The 7,500-nt window shown below is 40.4% G+C and overlaps 1 protein-coding gene across 3 annotated transcripts in view; it reads left to right on the top strand.

Annotated features, from left to right (window-relative positions):
• LOC123511314 (mothers against decapentaplegic homolog 3-like) overlaps positions 1-7,500 on the top strand; it is a 211,251-nt gene that overhangs the window by 155,712 nt on the left and 48,039 nt on the right. The window lies entirely within an intron of this gene.

Here is a 7,500-nt window from a genome sequence, read left to right as displayed (position 1 = left end):
TAATCCTCTCTCCCTTTTTTCTCCCAATATCTACCTCACAGCCCGCCTTTTTTTTTTTTCTCCCTTTTTTTTAACCTTGGCTTTCCTTCCTTACTTCCTCCCTCCTTCCCTCCCTCCCTCCCTTCCTTCCTTCCTTCCTTCCTTCCTTCCTTCCTTCCTTCCTTCCTTCCTTCCTTCCTTCCTTCCTTCCTCCCTCCCTCCACTAAAGATAGCAACCCATTTCTCATTTTCACCTCCCTGCGTGTCATCCAAATGGTCTTTCTCATCACACACACACACACACACACACACACACACACACACACACACACACACACACACACACACACACACACACACACACACACTTTTACACCCTTTGTTTTCGGTCTATTCATTAATTATTTTCTGTTGAGCATAATTGTAGATATTTTACTTTTTATTTTTATTTTTCGTGTGTGTGTGTGTGTGTGTGTGTGTGTGTGTGTGTGTGTGTGTGTGTATGACTGTCAATGCAGCTAGGATCTTATAATTATTTATCATTGACTTTATATTTCATATATTATTTTTTTTAATGATATTGTATTATGAGCAGTTTTATTCTCTGGCCACAACAAAAAAATTATGACTTCGTGTGAGGAGAAAAGAAAAGAAGGTACTAATATTGATATCTTGTAAGATGTAAGGCGCAGTAAAAGGTGTTCATAGAACACTGATTTAGAAGCCACAGTGTACAGATTCTGAAGAAGCCGAGAATGGTGTGGAGATAGCTACCATTTACTGATCCCAATTCTCAGTGTTTCCATGAAGTGGCTTGGTTCGGTGACTGGCCGTTGAATCACTCCCTGTTCCTCTCTTTGGGGCGGACAGGGCAGCCACGGAGGGGGTGAGAGTGGTGATCGGCGGAGGCAGCAGAGATGAGGTTAGTGGAGGTGAGCTAGGTGAGTTGGACAGGCCGCGCCACCAGTCTCCCTCAGCCAACCTCCCTGCGTCTGCATATTGACAGGCTTGGGAAGACCGGCTGTACATTTTACCTTCTTGAACATGAGACAGCTGGGCGTCGGGGCTTCCTCCTCCTCCTCCCCCTCCTCCCCTCCTCCCCTTCTCCCCTCCTCCCCTTCTCCCCTCCTCCCCTTCTCCCCTCCTCCCCTCCCTCCTCCTCCTCCTCCTCCTCCTCCTCCTCCTCCTCCTCCTCCTCCTCCTCCTCCTCCTCCTCCTCCTCCTCCTCCTCCTCCTCCTCCTCCTCCTCCTCCTCCTCCTCCTCCTCCTCCTCCTCCTCCTCCTCCTCCTCCTCCTCCTCCTCCTTCTTCTTCTTCTTCCTTCCTCTTCTCCTCCTCCTCCTCCTCCTCCTCCTCCTCCTCCTCCTCCTCCTCCTCCTCCTCCTGGTACCTGTTCCCCAGCGAGGCAGCATCTGATACACGGCACGCACTCCACGCGGGTACGAGCAGCGCACACCAAACGCGAGCCCAACAGGTCGTGGTGAGGTACTGTCTCTTAGCCGTCAGTACAGTGGCAGTCATGACCCGCGCTTATCTTGCCTGCACCCTGGAGCTACCCAGGTGATGGAGAAGTGTATCCAGGTGACACAGGGACTAATAAAGACTCCTGAGGCTCGGCGGGAGCGTGGTGGTAGGTGTGTTGGAAGCAATAACGAACGGCAAAGTGAGGGAAGCATGTACTAAACATGATAGCGTGTTGTACTAACGAGGTATAGGCTCTTGATTGATGCCACTCTCAGATGAACAACATAAAGTGTTTTTAATTGGACACACCACCGTCAACAGAGGCAAGAGTGGAACATGTACTAACTTTCCTGATGAGTGACGGACAGACACAGTAGTATATCAATCTTAACCTTTGACTGCTATGGCTTCTTCCCGAGCATCGTAATGTTCTAGGCTAAGTTTAGTCTATTATTGCTATCCACACACACCACTGACAGCTGAAAGAGTGACCCAATGATTGAAATGGTTTTATAAGTCTGTAGTTTTACTTTAGATCAGAATTTGGTATAATATTGTCCCATTTGACTATATTTCCATTAGCAGTCAATAAGTTAATGTAGTACTTAACAATACTCTACAAACCTTTACTGTACCTTTAGTTTTACACTACCCAAGAAATTATTGATAATCTTATTCAAATTTATTATATTGCCATTAGTAATCAAAGGATTAATACAACTTCTTTGTACAAAAACTCCAATATACAATGATGATGTTAGTGTTCCTTCTTGCATGTGATGCATTCATGTGAGTGAGAAGGAATGACGAGATAAAAGTGACGTACAATTCTTTGAAATTTCCAGTTTTCCATTCTTACAAAATTTTCGTAACCTTTTGTATATATATATATATATATATATATATATATATATATATATATATATATATATATATATATATATATATATATATATATATATATATATATATATATATATATATATATATATATATATATATATATATATATATATATATATATATATATATATATATATATATATATATATATATATATATTGAATCCTAGCAATTTTTTTGTTATACCAAGGTGTATGACTGACTTACTGGGCAATTAGTTTTTTTTTTTTTTTTCATAGGTAAGGGACCGACAACGAAAATTGCGAATGAAAAAAAGGCGCACTGAGGTGCCGGTCCCCGAACAATATCATAAGCGTTAATCAAAAGTGTTAATAAAAGTATGGATAAGTGTTTTGAAATCTCTCTTCAATGAGTTTCAAGTCGTAGGAAGGTGGAAATGCTAAAACATGCAGGGAGTTCCAGAGTTTAACAGAGGACGGGATGAATGATTGTGGATACTGGTTAACTCTTGCATTAGAGAGTTGGACAGAATGTGGGTGAGAGAAAGAAGAGTTGTGTAGCGAGATCGCCGGAGGAAGGGAGGCATGCAGTTAGCAAGATCATAAGAGCAATTGACATGAAAATAGCTGTTGGTTAGTTGGTTGGTCTGTTGGTTAGTTGGTTGATTGGTTGGTTAATTTGTTGATCGACTTATTATTTACAACGTAACATTCATTGGTAATATTTTCGGTTTTGTCCAGATATTCGGGTAGAGTAGTGGATCAACTCAACCTGCTGAACCCGCTGTCATATCAAGAAGAAATGCTGTCGTCTTTTTTTTCTCTTCACGAAGGCGAAAAGGAAAATGTTTCTCGCCAGATGAAGGCCATTACTTAATGGTTTCTTTGATAGGTAAGACGACCACGAGAACAATCAAGAGAAGAACATGATAGATGAACTGACTAACACTGATAGAAAAGAAGGGAGCCATCGTTTTAAAGTAAAGAAAACTGATGACTAAAGGCCATTGACAATGACTTATGGCTTATGATGTGACGAAATTATACAGAAAAACAAAAATTCTGAGAGAGAGAGAGAGAGAGAGAGAGAGAGAGAGAGAGAGAGAGAGAGAGAGAGAGAGAGAGAGAATGTGGCCCCTTTTAAAGAGTAAAACAGTATAGTAAAGGCGGGTTCACACGTGTCAATATGCGACTGAAATTGCAGGTCGATAGAGTTTCCGACTGAATATATGTACCTACTGAAAAAAACAGTCACAAAACAAGACCAATATGTTGGTGTTGTTCAGTCGATTTACGACTTTGTTTACGTTGTGACGTCACAGAGAAAGGTTTGAAAATGTAGTGTCCAGATGTAAAGAAAATATCGGAGTTGGTGAGGGAAAAAGCACATCTGGGACCATGAAAATTAATTATACAGAAAAAAAAAAAAAAGTTTACGCAAATCGACGTTCGATGAGATCACTGTCACTCTCCAAGAACTGTTTCTCAATCTACAGGATGTTGTTGGAGATGAGGATTGAATACTTGTGATGATTTAATTTGATCGCAATCGTCATCGTCACCAGAGGAAGACATCTTGTTGAGTAGTTTGTTTACATTCACTTCCCGCCAACCAGCTGATACTTCCCAGTCGCTATGTGTGAACGTGTTCCGACTAGAAGGGCTGAGTCGATGCTTCTAGCGATTTGCAAGTTCAGCCGCATATTGACACATGTGAGCCACCTTAAATGAATAAAAAACACAACTCCGGTTTACAGCGAATCTTTCACTTTAGTTTTAATTGCTTTACAAGACCTCAGGTCCATCATTCGGCCCGCCGGCCCAACACTGTAAGATTTGATTGATTGATTGATTGATTAATTAATTAATTAATTAATTAACGCGCCTCTACATCGGGATCATATGGTGTTCTGGGTGGAATTTGTACACTAAGATAGAGGAACGCAAAGGAAGAGCAAAAATAGAAGATGTATTAGCTCTTCAGAGGGTGTTTGTGATGAGCACAGACGTTCTTTAGTTAGGACTGAGGAATATTAGTCAGTCTCGGCTTTATATCCCTCAATAGTATTTAAAGACTAAATTACTTGATTTGATCAAGCAACAGCAGCAGACCCGTTAGCTTTTACGAGTGTTTGTGATAACGTTGGATACAAGTATGTTGATCAGTCTGTCTTTGTACCATCGAGAGTCTTCAGAGACTAATAGAATGAAACTATACAGTAGAGTTACTTTGCTACAGTCTTCAGTCACTGACCCTGGAATGCGCTGGGCAACGTGTTTTCATGTATCGTGTCAAAAGATGAAGGCGGTGAAATGACGGAGACTAACATTGGGTGAAGGTCGACATGTAAGGAACGTGTTGATTAATGTGTTTGCATGATTTAAAAAGTTTAGATAAGAAAGGGCAGAAACAAGTGTTTCTTCCCCTCCATGACTTTCATATACACGAAACCTTGCCTTTATGTAAGAAATGTCCTCTTTTAAATTGAATCGTGTGTGGAGGAAGATAAGGTGTTTTACTGAATGATGGAATCTCATCGGTATGTATCCTCATAGTATTGTAAGGATGCACATCACCAGTCAGTATTCGTTACAGACGGATCGAAGCTTCATAACAATTTCTTATCTTTTCGAAACGGATCCAAAAGTCTGTCTTTCCAGTTAAAATTCACCAATCAGTATTCGCTACGGGCAGATAGAAGGTTCATAGAAATTTCCCGTCTTTTCGTAACAGACCCAAAAAGTTGATTATAATGTATTCCCAGTCGGTATTGTATTCACCGCAGACATAAATGCTTTGTGGAAACGCATGGAAGTGCTTTAGACTGGAGAAATTCCGTAGCTGATCACGCAAGACCACTTAAATTTAGACGAGGCGACAAGTGTTGTTATGAATTTTAACATGACAACGTCATAAGTTTTTATTCTGCTCTTTGATGCGACGAGTAAATGTTTCCTTTTAACAAAGACAATTGTTATATTTTCTTTTGAACGCGAGGGCAAATAAGTATTGCTGGTTGAATTTAAACGCGTTCACAAATATTGTGTACTATTTGTCATGAAGGGCAAAAGATTTAATAATGAGTTTGTAAATACTCTTGTTTATTTTCTATAGCAAAAGGATAATGGTTTTGCTTCACCACACGCCAGAATGTGCGCGATACGACTCGGAAAAAAAGAAAGATGGGTTCTCTTTACCATCGCAAGTCCAGGAGTATTTCCTTTTTTTGTTTTCCTGGTTAGAGGGAAATGGTTTTGTTTTTGACGTACGCAAGAGAAAATGCGAAAGATGAAAAAAGATGTAGTCTTTTTCATCGTTTCTTCAACTTTGGAGAAATATTAATTGTACACAGTCTCTACCACCGCCTCCACAACTAAAGGCGAAGGAAGAAAAGGATTAGTTGTTTTTCATCTTCACCCTCTTTTTTTTTTTTCAAGGCAAGAAGAGAAAAATATTAGTTCTCCAGTATTCACCGTCGTCTATCCAAGTAAAAATAGAATGAAAGATGTGTTGCTCAAATCTTTGCCATCGCTTTCTCAGAAACAGAAGAAAAGATTGCTTTTTTACTCTCGCTTCCTCAGCTCACTGAGGAAGAAGACAAAAAATAGCCGGCTTTATCTTTATAATCTCCGCAACTCAATACGAAAAAAGAAAAGAAATGTATTGTCTTTTGTCTTTCACCTCGCTTTCCCAAGCATGTACAAAAAAAATAAAGCTATAAGGCTTTCTTTTGTCTTTATCACCGCTTCTTCATTTACAAGAAAAAGATTGACTGTCTTTATCCAAGCTTCCCTCTACATGCGGCAGAAGAAAGAGATGTGCAGTGTTTGGTCTTTCCTCTCTCTTGGTTGCCTGCAGCCTGCACCCTCTATCTTGCCCAAGTACTGAAGATACTGCGACAACACCGTATAGTAATGAGAACCGCATCAATCACCACCACAACCATCGCCATGGATGTAGCACAGGTAGTATCTTAACTACTTTCGTCTTGCGTATACACGGTAAACAGGCTTTTCTCATTATTTACGTAGCTTCATCACATTCCTAAACCATTAAATGAATATATGGCAAGATACGTTTTGTTCATCTAAAGTGTTAATTTCAATCTTATAATTTTTATGGTTTTTGTTCTTTTCTTTCTTTCTTTCTGTCTGTTTCTTTCTTTGTCTGTTTGTCTGTCTGTCTGTCTTCTTTCTCTCCTTTCTTTCTTTCTTTATCTCTCCGCCTTTCCACACCACCATCACTATAATAATTTGGCGCCACGTCTACAGGTCCGTCATTACATTTTCTTTCTTCTCAAGATTCGATTCCTGGTATGTGAAGGAATTGTAAACATTATATTTAACATTCTTTAATCACACACACACACACACACACACACACACACACACACACACACACACACACACACACACACACACACTTGCATATATACATACAGGCAGCTATCACGTTTCAGATTCCGGGTAAATGAGTCAGTACGGCTGTCAGTCTGTTGTCAGTGAGTGGAAACTGAACCTTTTGTCAATAGGAGCTATTCAGCACAGTAAGTGACCACCACCACCACTGCCACCTCAAACGTACCACGAATACCTCATTACTACTACTACTGCTGCTGCTGCTGCTGCTGCTGCTGCTGCTGCTGCTGCTGCTGCTGCTGCTGCTGCTGCTGCTACTACTACTACTACTACTACTACTACTACTACTACTACTACTAATAATAATAATAATAATAATAATAATAATAATAACAACAACAATAATGATATTTTGCAGAGTAGAAAAAACAAGTGAAGCATTTTTAGGCCTAAGGTGGTGACTAAGAATGTGTAGTGAAGTTGGGGGGGAGGGAGTGTGGGGAGACCTAACCTTGGTGCAGTACGAGAGAGAGAGAGAGAGAGAGAGAGAGAGAGAGAGAGAGAGAGAGAGAGAGAGAGAGATGAACGAACTATCAAAAGAACGAAGTGTGTATTTTTGCAAGTAAGTTTATTCCTCCTCCTCCTCCTCCTCCTCCTCCTCCTCTTCCTCGTGGCACGAGAGGTGAAGTATGGTTGATCAGCAATAATATTCTGAACTGCCACTGGTATGTTTTTATTTATTTATTTATTTTTTATTTATAATGCCTGTGCGAGTGAGTGAGTGGATGGACGTGGTGCTGTGGAGGGGGTGAGGGGAGAGTGTGGGGAGATGAGCT

The sequence above is a fragment of the Portunus trituberculatus genome, chromosome 31, assembly GCF_017591435.1.
Source record: "Portunus trituberculatus isolate SZX2019 chromosome 31, ASM1759143v1, whole genome shotgun sequence".
NCBI lineage: Eukaryota > Metazoa > Arthropoda > Malacostraca > Decapoda > Portunidae > Portunus > Portunus trituberculatus.
This window is presented reverse-complemented; position numbering and strand designations above follow the sequence as displayed.